A 14,479-nucleotide genomic window follows, 5' to 3' on the forward strand; every position below is an offset into this window, starting at 1 on the left:
CTATGATCTTTTGGTTAATCAAATATTAGAAGTCATTGAGCGCACCCACATGTTTAATTACTAGTTCAATTATGGGATCATTGTGAATCGAATGACGGGAAATTGCGAAAATTAAAGCATAAACACTCGAGAGATTTTGCATGCGAGACAAGCGTTGCAAACTATGCCTCGCGAATTAATCGCAAAGAGTATGAATGATGGAAACCGAAGGGCGGAGGAACTGACGACGTTCGCACGATTACAGAGCGAATTTAATCAGAAACCCGATGTTTGTGCATTATAGATTTCGACCGAATTTCATGTTAATCACGATTCATAAAAGTAGAAAGTTATGCCGCGCGTCGCGGAGTCAATTATTATACGAAAGACACGTAATAAAGATTAAATAATATCGGCGAAGGTAATTGTTATATTATCGAGTCATATTATCGTGTATCGAAGCTTAAATTTCGTGCGACAATCAAAAACAATAAGTGTGAGCGTTAATCACAAGGATTAATTGCGACTTTCTCGTGCACGTTTGGATAATCGCACGACAGATTATGACGTTATCGCGTCTGATGAAAGTATAAACTCACGTCCGGGGCGAAGTTGGAAATTACTAATGTCACAAAGCAACGTGATCATTTAATATGGAATATGCTTAGTGCAAGAGAACGATGAATATATATGTATACGTATATGTATACACGTATAATATCATTATATTATTCTACGACGATTATTATATATGAATATCTTGCATGCATTAAAATTGAGAACTACATGTGCAAAGGCATTATTATTACATTGACCAATGGCAATTTTATGACGTCTTGCTGACATTTTTGCCGTATAAGTAGAATTGTGCTCAACGTAAGAATTAATTTTCCAAGAGCACTGAATGATTGATGATTAATTCTCGTAAAATTATATCACACGCGGATTGTTAGAACTTTATGTACGTAATCGGCTACACATAGGTGCACTTTCTCTTAATACTTTCGTAAGCGAATCGGAAGAATGTTGGCAATTTCAAATAATGCTAATATTTAGGATAATGTAACGTACTAAGCATTTAAAATTGGATTATTCATTAAAAAATTTTAAATTGAATTATTCATTAAGCAATTAATTCCTTGATCTTAAGATATTTTGTTCCTATTATTGCGAAACAGAAATTCACAACTGAGCGAAGTGAGTGAAAATTAAGCAAATTAATTTAGTTATTATTTTCGTCAGTCTCTGTAAAATTACATAAATATGTAATCACACAGACAAGAATCAAACAATTTGCAGAAATGCAATTATCAGTTTTTGCAATTAAATTAGTAAAAAAACTTAATTCTCGAATGTGTAATATATAAAGCTGTAACATTTAATAAAATTCGTTCGTTAGGGGGAGATTGAGTTGCAAAATATTAAACTTCATAATTTACAAGGACATTGAGGGTAAATGAGAAACAAGATGTTTATCAATTCCATATTGATATGCGACTATGTGATCAAAGTACGTTTATTTTAATTTGTGGCATGTTGTACGTTTTTTCGAGTCGTGCTAGCGGTCGTTTCGATTAATCTGACCGACAGTTACGAGTTCGTGGCGATCGCGTTCGAGCGGATTTGCATAAACGTCGAATAATAAGCAAACAGGCATTGCATTGCATAGAGTTGAAAGAAGCACGGTCGCGTTCCAAAATCTACGCGGAAATCACGTGCATATAGTCATGTATTCGTTTTTTACTTTCTAATGAAAACGACCGTGCAGTGTCACTTAATTGCCGTTGATATTTCTTACGTTATTTGCAAATTGCAAATAAGTGTTTTGCGAACATGTCACTTGCACTAATATTTTTTGATTGGCGCGTCATTTCTGTGGTACGCGAATAACTTTAGTGCACATAAAACTAAAGCGGTGCAGTCGCTCAGGACGACATTATTGCGTTCGTAAAATTCATTTGAGATTTTTCATCATTCGCGGAGTACCGAGAGAGTGCAATGTTAAACCTTTCTGATAAAACGTGTCGACGCGCGTTTACTCCATGCTGCTATGTTTTCGACATGAGAGATGTTACAACGTGAAGATGACACGCTGAAGGCGCCTTTCGAAAGACCTTGCTGGAATAGACACGGAAAATCCTCATAACAAAAACAATTTATGATTAGATAACCACTCTATAAAGTATCATTAACAAGTACACATCGAAGCATAAAACACACAAACAGAAATCGTAAATCTATTGCCATTCACGTTACTCGAATAGCAATCAATATATCAACAAGTATAGACGCGCGTGCTACGGTGTAAACGTCAGGGCGCAAGTTTATGGTAACTTCTCGTGGATCATTATTATTTGTTTGGTGAATAATGTCGAAACATCGATTTAGTTAATGAGACAGTTGAGATAATTGCATCGCTAACTGTTGCTGCGATGTCTCACGTTTCCTCTCAGCGTGCTTGATGAATCTGGTGGTGGTCCAGCGGGGTGTCGCTCAACGTAAGAGAGAAAGTGCCGGAATGAACGGCTCCGAGCCGTCACTAGCTGGACCGAGAGTTTACTATGAAAGTAAATTTTGCTTACAGCGTAAAGTTACAGAGCCAGCTTTATCGAGGACGCTGTGATTGAGTCGTTACGGTTGCGGCGTTCGCGGACACGTGCAAGAGAACGTGCACGATTACGCAGAGGATGAATTTCTAATTCATCAATTAAATAAATTATCTTTCAAACGTTATTCACATTTATCCTGAAAGTAATAATTAAGATAATTATACAATATTTTTCTTTCTCCTAGTATGATAATTCAATTCAATTATACTAAAAAAGTAAAGTGAAAGAAAGAAATATATGCAAGAATTAATTGCGTATTTAAAAACTGGAGATATAAGTTATCTCGTGTTTTGCGAAACCGCACTTTTTACTGTGCGAGTGTTCGCGAGCGTTTATTAATGCTAATATTTTATCGGTAAGAACTTATAACACAAAAAGGTACACAAAAGGTTATATAAATATAGAATACACATAATAAATATAGAATATATAATAAATATAGAAGATACTTTAATTCGTTTTAAAGCTCTTAGAGATTCTTATTCTTTGTATAAATGTATAATTAGCTTTGTAATTGACAATTCGCTTTTCTACCTCGTTAGTTCATTTTCTAGATCGCGTTCGCGAGTAGGATGAGAAAAAGTAAGATAGGCAAAGAGTAGATGTGCTTATATCGATATTCAAATATATTCCAGGAGAAAAAATACGACAAATATACGTTTTGCTAAATGTGGATGTGGATGTGGATGTGTTTTAAATATATGTTTAGATATGTGTACATATTTAAATAGGATTCAAACCTGGGAGCACTAATAGATTATTTCAGCTTATCGTTTTGAGCCATATTAAAAATTCTATTTTAATTACATTCTATAACTTTCGCGTTTCGAAATCAGTTTCACGAGAACACACTTCCTATATCGCCAGAATTTATTACCCCCAGGTTGTCTAATTAAGGATAACGGGGCAGCATATGTAAATGAATCGATTCGTGCATCTTTCAAGCGAATCATCAATCGGATATAAAATTAGTTGGCTCGAATTCTCGTCGACTCGAATACCGGTTTTTTTTCGATCGGCATGTTATGAATAATGATTCAGCAAATGAGGAGTCACGCAACACGCACAAAAATTGGGGTTGGGTTCCTCGAATTCCGAATCGATGGTCATCGGTGGACGCGGACGTGTCGAGCGCGCCTTTTCGACGCCCGTCGCAGGCGGTTCCCGGTCGGTTTCCACGCCGCGAGTTCCGGGGCATTCCCTTTTCCGGGGCGGATCGATCAACGGCGGCGGCGGCGGCGGCGTCGGACTTAACCTCAAAGTACGCCGGTACACGCGCCCGGGCACGTCTCCCCGACTCGATCACGCGACTCACTTGTCTCGCGTCATATCGGGGATCCGCTAACGCGGGTTACACCCACCTGCTCCTTCTCGTTGCTTTCCTCGGCCCCGTGCGGCAGTCTTCCTCTTGCGCGTCCACTTCCGTCCGCCGGCGCTCCCGAGCACCCTGTTCTCTCGAGCAACGCGTCGCGATCGGCAGCAGCTCGTCGGCGATCGCGCACTCTTGCAGCGACAGCGGCAGTAGCAACGGCAGCAGCAGCAACGGCGGCAGCAGCAACACCTCGCGATTAACGTCGTCTCCCCTTCTGTCACCTGACCGCGCACATAGACGCGCGGCGCGCGACGACGCACCACTTTCCGCGCTTGAGAACGGTAAGCGCGGAGGCAACAACCTCGGCGCGGCTCTTCCTCTTCTTCCGTGATCGTCGTCGCTTACTTCCCTCCGCGGCTTGGCGGTCGATCGGGTCTGTCAATCGGTCCCTTCCCGCGCGATTGTGACTCACGGGATGAAGTATGCGAGACGTGAGACACGTACAAATCGCGGCGAGTGGGCTATCGAGGAGGCGCAACTTCTCTCGCTGCCACTTCCCACCGCGGTGGCTTGGTAGACTCGAATAACGAGCGTCCGCCGTCGGGCCGCAAGTTATCCTCACCGTCGCGAGTGGCACGCGTCGTCTACCTCCTCTACGTCGCCCGGCGATAGACACCGCGCGAGGGGGGAGGCGAAGCGGAAGAGGAGGAACGGAGATGGAGGAGAGGAGAGTACGCGCGCGCGCGCGCGTACGCACGCACGCGATGGACAGGGACGGGGAGAGAAGGAGAGAGAGAGAGAGAGATTGGCGCCGCTGAGCTTCGCACACGCGGTCACGCTCGAGCGACGACGGTCCCCCGCCTTTCAACAACGTTGACGTTACCGTCGTCCGCTGCTGCTGCTCGTCGCACTGCTCGTCGACGAGTCTCTCGCCCACCAGCAGGCAGGCAGGCGAGCGCGTGTGGTCGATTGCCTTCGGCGATCTCCCTCGTTTCTCTTTCTCTGTCTCTCTCCCTCTCTTTCTCTCTTCGGCGATCCTGTGGTGATCCCGCTCGTCGTCTACATATCTTCCACGTTCCGCGCTCTCCCCCTCGTCGCCCGCGCGCACTTCCGCACCGCTTGGCTCTCCCTTCGTCGTCCGTCCCTTCCGCGACTGCAGCTGTCCTTCCTCTTCCTCCACGCGATCACGCGATCGCTCGATCCGAAAGCGCCCGTCCCTCCGTCCACTCCTACTAATCCCCGCACCGCTGTCCTCCTTTATCCGACTGGCTGATCGTCAGGCAGGTGATTGCCAAACGGAAACCGCGACGACGACGACGACGAGGAAGAGCCGCGACGAGCGCAACGGGAACGGGCTCGTTCGCTCGCGGTCGAGGCGCGCCATCCCGCGGTGCGCGGCACAATCTTCCGGAACGCGAAATTGCGAACACGAACGGAGGATGCAGAGCGCGAGATTCACCCGGTCCAAGGGGAATCAGAGTTTCCTCATGCTTTGTTTTTATTTTTGCAACGAAGTCTCGCACCCGAATCCGTTTACTCCCTTGTGGACCTACATTCTCGATTTATTGCGATTGTTGCAAGCGTTTCATCGAATAAAGGCATTACTTCTCTGGCAAACTATGCGTTTTGCCTCCCACAAAGTTGACTGTAATCCGGAACGTCGCGGAGAAATTCGTTCCGCAATCTAACAAATTATCTGATTTATTTGAGCGTAAAACGTGAGCACAGCGAATTTTGATTTCAAACTCGTACAACGTGTGTGTTTACATTAGATTACATCACGGTGCTGCACTAGGTTTTATCATGTTGCAGCGCTACGCTTAGCGCAGCGCAAGTATTACACAATAGTTCGTCACTCTGTAGCATTCCGTATTATAATTTCACTCTGCGTATAGGCGCGTGTAGAAGATACGTTATGAAAAATGAATAAGTAAATACGAAACCGGACACCACGTCCACCGATACGTTCGTGGACCAAGTGAAATCGCTCTCTCTCGGTCGATCATTACATCATACTATTACGCGCGTTACGTAGAGATCCGCCCTTTCTTCATTACGCCAATCTATTATGATTTGTATCGCTGAAACAGCTGTCTATTTGTCGAGAGTCTGGCTTACTTAAGATCCGAACATTTCCACATCGCAAGCCTTCCCTTGCCAAAAATCGAAAACTTGTGGAACTTCGAGAAATTCCTTCAATTTACGTATCTTTTTGTTGATTCTCCGAAGAGATGTTTGAACAATTTCTGCAGTAATCATAATAATATAATTGAAGTAATGAAGAAAGCTGGTGAGTTCAAAAGTATGTCGAGAAAATTTCTGACGAGGATCGAGATTGTTCTTCTGTAATGAGAAAAAATCGCCAAAGAGAGATCGCTCCATATTAAAGCAGATTAAAGCTCATCGCATTTCGCGATGCGGCGATTGTCACGCAGAGTCACGAGCCGTATCTTCTGTCGGGGGAAACACGCAAGTTCGCCGCGTCAAGTTCGCTGCGAGATCGAGGGAGAAAAAGAGAGACAGAGAGAAAGAGAGATGTAGAAGAAAGTAAATGGACCGGAATGAGAGTGACTCTGGCTGTTTCGAAAAAGAGCAGAACTGCCGTTCTACGTAACAGTTGCCGCAAGCTTACGCAAGTTGCGATGTATTCGCCGATGGTGCGGTTCGACGACGGTCAGCGAAAGCGATCTCTTGTGGTACCTTCCGAATGAGCGTTGGATGCTGCTCGCTCATCATCTCTCGTAATGTAAATGCCGTATCGGTGCAAAAAACTCGGCACATCTCACATAGGAAGAGACAAAAAGACTCGGAATACTTTTTTATATATTTATAAATAGGTTTAGTTTGTTTACTTCATTTCCTACGGATTAGCATTTCAATATTCACCAAATCTACAGTTCCCATTGATACGAGAAACAATGTCGCTATGTTCCGTGCATTTAAAATTGTATCATGTATATGCGTACAAGGACGCGACGTGATTGCACGACGTCCAGATTGCATCTCAGCATTTTCTTGTGTTTTTGTTTGCCAAGGTAGTTTGAAGCGTTCTGCGCGGACTCTTCTTCTCTTGTGACTACCAACATGTTTCGCAATTAGAGTTACACGTAAATTTGATATGACGCGACGCTCGGCGGGACTATGCACGAAAATTAAACATGAGTTTTCGTTGAATCTTCATTCCGAGATGTAGCAAAAATATGACAAAAATATGAGGCGTCAAACGTACGCTGCGAACTGTTAATATTTTATGTCAATGTTGCAAATAACAAAATGTTTTTAATAATTCTGAGAAACAAGGCACAGATAGTGGAACGTGTTTCTTTTTTCGGTATTGGTATAAAATAATCTGTATAAAACAGTATGAAAAAGGCAAGCATAGATCATACGTAATAGACGCAGCATATGTCGTATGTTTCTCTACATCACGGATTGAGTGTAACAAAACAGTGAGAGAGGCAAAATATCGAGGAATTTCTATTCTTTACTGCGCGCGCATTTGTCAAAAAGCCTGACAAAAGATTGCTGACAATTGATCATTGCATGTCAAATTTCGCAAAGAAAGATAGAATTATCTCTATATTTTGTATTTTTCCGTTCCATTAAGGATAAATAAAAAGCTATATATAGCTAATGATGATTGTGAGTCTATTATACACGTATGTGTCTATGGTATCGATATCAGCATATATATATGTAACGCATGATAAAATGTGTAGGAAAATCAAATGACAATTATTTTAAGGTGTTTTAAATAATTGTTATTCAATTCATAAGTATTACGTTCTGTTGTATAAATTTCTATCTAATCCAATCATAAAAAAGTCATTGTAAGGATTCTTACGTAAAAAGCTACATCGGAATTTAATGTTTTATTTGTATGGGATGTCATCGTATTCATAAGATGACTAATACGGTATCTTTATAGATTGTAAATGGCCTTTTTTACAATCTAAAAAGGCTTGTTTGTTAACATCTGTCTTCTTTGGAATCATGCTGACGTTTGCGGAACCTACGCATGCGTTATGTACAGTTATGTGTGATGCATTAATTAATATTTCTTCTTTCGAAAAGGATCTTCACTTTCGAGGAGTTGCGTAAGTTGTAACTTGATTCTCGGAATCTTCTGATTGTCAAAAATACGCGATGTAGCTTTCGTAATATTATTATTATTGCAGATATATAGGAACAACAGCCCGGTTGTTTGTTTTACAACAGCCTTATTATTTATATTTTAAAAACTTGCGATTCTAAATTAGGAAAAAATACACTAGACATTGCGAACTATATATCACCAATGACAGCTCCAACTTTCTGTTTCTCAGACTTACAAAGAAAATTTATTGTAGTTATGTTAACTAAAATTGGATAATGTATAACTTAATTTTATTGGATAATACATAAGATAATTAAGATAATTATATTATATTATAATTAAGATAATTATCCCTTGTGCATTGACCATGACGCATTTTTCTTTCTCAAGTTTTTTTCTTTCTGAAAAAGAAAAAAACATTTGGTAGTTATTCTGTTCCGTGTTGCTTGAACTGATTTCAAGGAATACTTTTACATTTTTAAAAAGTTTTAACTGTTTAATAATTAACTTTCGGACAATATAGTTTTATATAATATAGTTTTATTAAAAAATTTCACCAATCTGGTTCCGCTGTTGAAGCGGGACAAAGCTTGAGATGCGCCTACGAATTGTTCGAATTTGTGCTTGAACGCTTGTTCAGTTTCTAATTACGACTTTAGAAATTTGTACGAACTTTGCGCAATCGCATTAATGCATTTACGCATTTACGCATTTACGCATTCACTTTTGTTCCACTCGGATATGAACGGATATTGCTTGATAGTCGTTTACATTAGCTCTTGGCATAACATCACTAATCTTTTCTCAATGTTTATCTATCTATCTACGTAATTCCTACTAGATGTGTTAATTTTTTGCCAACTACGATCTCCGATCGTTTCCTCAGTCTTTTATTCACGTCATCACTAAAGCACGATTGTTGAAATGCAAATCACAGTATAAAAGTGTAAATAAAAGTGTGAAGATTACTTACAGATTAATTAAGTGGTTTATAACATTTATTTTATTCTTTCTTTTAATTTTGTTAATAATGCAATTCTATGCGTATGTATGCGAATGTATGCGTGCACGTATGTATATATTAATTTCATATCTAGCATATCTAGCATATCATAGTTTAGAATTTTGTTGAATAATTTAACATCTTTTAACAAACGATCATAACAAACAAATATCTAGACATGGAAGTGTTTAACTTAGAAGGGGATGAAACTAATTTTTAGTGTACAAAGTATTTATTGTTGTGCAAATGTTGACTTGTGATATTCTCATGACAGCAAAAAAAACGGTAGAAAAAATTAGACAAACGGATGTCGCGTAAACTCAAAATCCATAGTTAATTTCCGCATATTCTAACATTCGTTATATATGACTATATGACAACAGCATAATGAGAGTTGTTCATTGCAGTGCTAGATTTCACATACGAAGCATAAATAAACACCGTTATTTTAGGATAATATTAATGATTTAAATTTTTATTATTGTATAAACGACGTGCATACGGATATCGTTTTTGCACATTCGCAACATTGAAATATAAATCTATCAGGTTTTGTTTCTTATGATGTTAAAGAAATTTATCATATAAAAATAAACTATATAAAAATTATAATAAGCTATATAAGCTGTATAAAAATTGAGAGCCATTTTATGTAAATAGTCATAAAAATTTTTTACGTAAAACATTCATAAAATCAGATTACGTAAATATTGATTCTTTTTTTAAGATTAGAAATATTAATTTAAATGAAATTGAAAAAGTTTGTGACGCGATTTGTATGTTATGCAAAACTATTATAAGATGAAAAATAAGTCTTATTTATAACTATGTCATATGTTCAGCAGTATGTCAATGCACAGCATTTTTGTTACCGTAAAACATGGCATTTGCAAATCTTATTACTGAGCAAATGTTTGAGAAAAGATGTGCACATGTCTGAAGTTCTAAGAAACTTTGAATATTTATTTGCGTCGTGTCTTTTTACGAATAAAACGAATAGTGAGCAAAGGTTAATAAACATCATATTTTATATAAATTTAATTATAAATTTATCAATATATTAAAAATATTACAATCAAAAGAATTATAAAAAATTAAAAGAAGTATTTTTTTGGGAATGCATGATTTAAATATATATTGTTTCAAAAGAGAGATTTATACATGTATATGTATAAAAATTTCTAAATTATTTCTTATTATTGTACTACTATAGAAAACGTTTAGAAGAATAAAGCTTGAGATACATGAGCGAGCATATGCAAACTTACTGAAAACTGGTATGAATGCTGTCCTTGCATAATTTTCCATTGCCGCTATTCCATCGAGTTTATTATTACACAAACGACAGCACTTAATAGATGCATTCCCATTTAACAATAATTTTTCTGGTTAAAGTGCACTTTTACTGGCTGACGACGTAACTGTACCTTTCGCTAGCAGGAAAAATTAACACTAAAGATATATCCTTTGTATTCTTAAGCATTGTTAATTTTAGAATTTGATTTAAGATTAACGCAAATTGAATTTCGCCATATGTACTAATTTATGAGCTTCTGTCATGCTCGTTTAAAAAGGCTAATATATCAATAATAAGTTCGAGCAATAAGATTGAATTAAGAAAATTGTCATAATTTAATTGACCTTACACCCACAGAAAAGATTTCTGGACTTAATGCTATTACTCTTTAATCTATCATAAAATAAGATCGCTATAGCGACAATCATATTTATTATTGAAAAGAAGCATATTTTAATCTTGAATAGAAAATTCGAAAATCTAGATTCAAATAATCTTGGTGCTATCTCATTAATTTTCTCAGAAGGATTTAGATACAAATTTGTAGCAAGTTCAAAATATTCTTGATTTAAGAATATTGTGAGATCTAAAAGACATCTTATTCTATTCTTGTAAGAGAATTTGTAGAATCTGCACAAAACGGCCAATATTTATGTGTTGTAATCGAAAATCGGGAAAGTGTTTCTGTGTATTTCTGTGTTTCTGTTATTTACAATGAATAAGTGCAATACTCTACAAGAAATATTAAAAGATATGGAAATGTCTTATCTTGAATCTTATTTCTCAAGTATATACAGGGTGTCCGGTAATGATCGCCCCAGCTTCCGTACACGAGTAAAGCGGATCGAGACGAAGAGAAAAGTCCTATACCGTTTTGCGATATTCGCAATAATAATCCTATACCTCGAGCGGCTCGGCACTCGCCTCCGCGCGCTCTGGATTCGCTTGACTTTAATATTCAATATTTCGATTATTATTGCGAATATCGCAAAACGGTATAGGACTTTTCTCTTCGTCTCGATCCGCTCTACTCGTGTACGGAAGCTGGGGCGATCATTACCGGACACCCTGTATATACTTACTTGAGAAATAAGATTCGAGATAAGACATTTCCATATCTTTTAATATTTTTTATAGAGTATCGCACTTATTCATTGTAAATAACAGAAACACAGAAACACTTTCCCGATTTTCAATTGCAACACATAAATATTGGCCGTTTTATTCGAATAAAGGACGCAGAAGCGCCGAGTCGACGAGCGACTGTGAGAAAATGATGCGTCGACATCGACAAAGCCTACTATAAAGTGGCGCTAATATCACATTATTCTACATACAAGAATATATAAGCATAAATTTGTATATGTTACTCTTGTCTCAAGACAGTAAGACAATCTTATTTAATTCGAGAGAGAAGAATAGAAATTACTGATTAAAATTAAAAATTATTTTATTTTCATATTTTTTATACTTGTAATACGATTAAATTAGTCAAGAATATTTTTCGTCTTGTTATCAGAAATCCTTTCTGAGGGTGTAATATCGTAACAATTGTCATCATTTAATTGACCTTAATATCGTAACAAGATTGTTTCGAGACATGATCCTATTCTAATATCTAATGTTTCTAATGTATATCTAATTCTACGCAATCATTATATTACATAATTACAGCTCGGCTATTTAACGATGCGCTTTCGCCACAATCCTATAAGAGAATAGCGTTTCTTTTCCCCTTGCGCGTTCTGCATCGATTTATTATTCGTCGTTGCTGTGACGGAATGCATCGCGGTAAAAACTCGATCTAAGGATGATGATGCTTCACGTACAGCGGTGCATATGAGTTATTTACGAGGGTCGCGGCCGATTACATGCATGTTCGGTGGTTGCTTTACGTTGCGTCTTGTGAGAGACTTTCACCGCTCGTGCACTTTCACCATTGAAAATTAGCACCGTCCGTTTCGCCCATTCCCAGCAGAAGCGTGCGCGATTAGATTGTCTGTTTCGCGCCGAATTCTTCAGCGCATCTTAGCGCACGGTACCCAGTTTATTTAAACCCGTGCAGAAAATTGTTAGGGCCTAATACGAAAGTAAAGGCCCCTATAAGGAATAAATAGGGATGTCCTAAAAAGGGATGCCCTATCATTGCCACATCATGGCCCGATTAGATATTATATTTTTTATTATTTCCTTATAAGGTCCCGAAAAAATATTTGTTACATACCATTCTAGGGCCATATTAATATTGAGGAAAATTAATCGGGTCCTACTTAGGACCCTATAAATTTTTTTACACGGGAAGCTTGTTTAACGGATTTCCAAAATCTGGTTCTTATAGGTAATTGTAGTTGTCAGTTCCTCCTGCACATTCATAGATCCTCCTTATTCTCAATCGCTTTTATTGGTGAATTATATCGAATCGATAACGTTGTTTTCTATTCTTACTACAATAAGTACAAATTATTATTACATTGGTTTGTCTGTCAAAAAGTTTCTTTTTATATTAATTGTAGTAATAATTATTGGATTGGATTTATATATTTAATTACCGAATTAAATGTCTTTTTATTACGAATTTTCTTTGCACAGTCTATTATTAAATTTTTTTAAATGGCAGCATAACATAAAGATTTAATATTAAATAATATATGCGGTATGCCAAGTTAATATTTAAGACAAAATAATTTTGTTCTACACGATAAAGCAATTTGTGAAATTATTGATAAAAAAAGGAACTAAAGCTGCAACAATGAGATTAAATATTAGAATAATTTTTAGTTTTTAAATTAAAGTGCGTACTACGTTATACCAGAAAAGACAGCGGCATTAATGGATAGTATGAGATCAATAAATTTTTGTGTGATATAATCTATTTTTTATTATAAATAATGTATTTATTCTTATCGTTGATATCCGAGTTTATAGTCGATACATACCGATCACGTTTCTTTCTGACTCTTGTCATGATCTAGCTATACCTATCGATCCTATTAACTTAATCTACAGATGGTTAAAGAGAATTGTCGTGGTCATCGCGGTTTCTTCCCTTTGAAATGGTATCCTGGACGAGCCTTCAAAATGTTATACCCGTGGATTCTGCACGCGTCCATTACTTTTACAGTTTCCTTTCCACAAATTCCGCACTTTCCCGAAATCATTTTACACTCCATATTCAAAATAACGTTTATTTATTTGCTCTTTTTACAAAATTAAACAAACACGTGTCTGATGAGCTCAGAACCTCGAGTTTGAATTTCTGATTGCTTTTCTCCTATCTCTAATATTCAAAACGTTTATTTATTTGCTCTTTTTACAAGATTGAATAAACACACATCCGATTAGCTCAGAGCCTTGATATAGTTTGAATTTCTGATGCTGATTTCCTACCTCCAAGAAATTTTCGTTTTTTCTTGTTTGTATTAAACTAGACATTTCCTCTTTTTCTTTATTGATCGCTTCGATCAAATGTCTGTTCATGTATCCGGTGATTCTACTCTGTAGAACCATCAATGGATACAACAATATTATATTAGACAAACGTGATATCTATTATACCAACGATTGGTTATATCATTACTGTTATATCAACGATTGTTTACATCAACGCTTTTTTAGTCCTAAGCTCTCCTAAAGATAATCTTAACTTTTGCTTAGGCTCGCTTGATATTTATAAAGCTGAAATTCATCGTCAGATAGACTTTAATAATACGAAGTATAGTATAATTAATATATGATAATTCTGTTTCAAGAACTTATAAAATCAAGATAATAGAATACATTTCTTTCGTATCAAGTCTTCCCTTTTCAAGAAAGAAATTACTAATTTCAAAGATTTAAAGATTAAGAGATTGATATTTTATAGTTGCATTAAACTTGAATGATTTTATGTAACAATTATGCTATATACTGTTTTAAAAATTCATAAATTCGTGAGAGAAAAATATTTACAATTTCTAACTGCAAAGTAAAATAATTGGATTTCATAGTGGAATTGTGTTTGAATTAATACAGATCAGAGAGCACAATTTTTCATTAAAAATCATGGTTTAATCGGCGTAAAACAATAAATACATGTTGAAAAATTCAAAATATATCATTTCTTAATTTTTATTGTCGAAACCTTTGTTTCAAAACATTTGTATTGTATCATTTTTAATTGTCTAAGTTTGCAGCATAAATAAAC

General features: G+C 37.1%; 1 protein-coding gene across 2 annotated transcripts in view; it reads right to left on the reverse strand.

Annotated features, from left to right (window-relative positions):
• The window catches only part of LOC105274818 (elongation of very long chain fatty acids protein AAEL008004), a 26,868-nt gene extending 22,421 nt beyond the window's left edge, over positions 1-4,447 (reverse strand). For both annotated transcript variants that reach the window (XR_003406913.1, XM_011331257.2), the window contains exon 1: positions 3,950-4,447. The gene's annotated coding sequence lies outside the window, so the exon portion shown is untranslated. The remainder of the gene's footprint in view (positions 1-3,949) is intronic.
• Between the last annotated feature and the right edge of the window lie 10,032 nt (positions 4,448-14,479).

The sequence above is a fragment of the Ooceraea biroi genome, chromosome 8, assembly GCF_003672135.1.
Source record: "Ooceraea biroi isolate clonal line C1 chromosome 8, Obir_v5.4, whole genome shotgun sequence".
NCBI classification, from domain to species: Eukaryota; Metazoa; Arthropoda; class Insecta; order Hymenoptera; family Formicidae; genus Ooceraea; species Ooceraea biroi.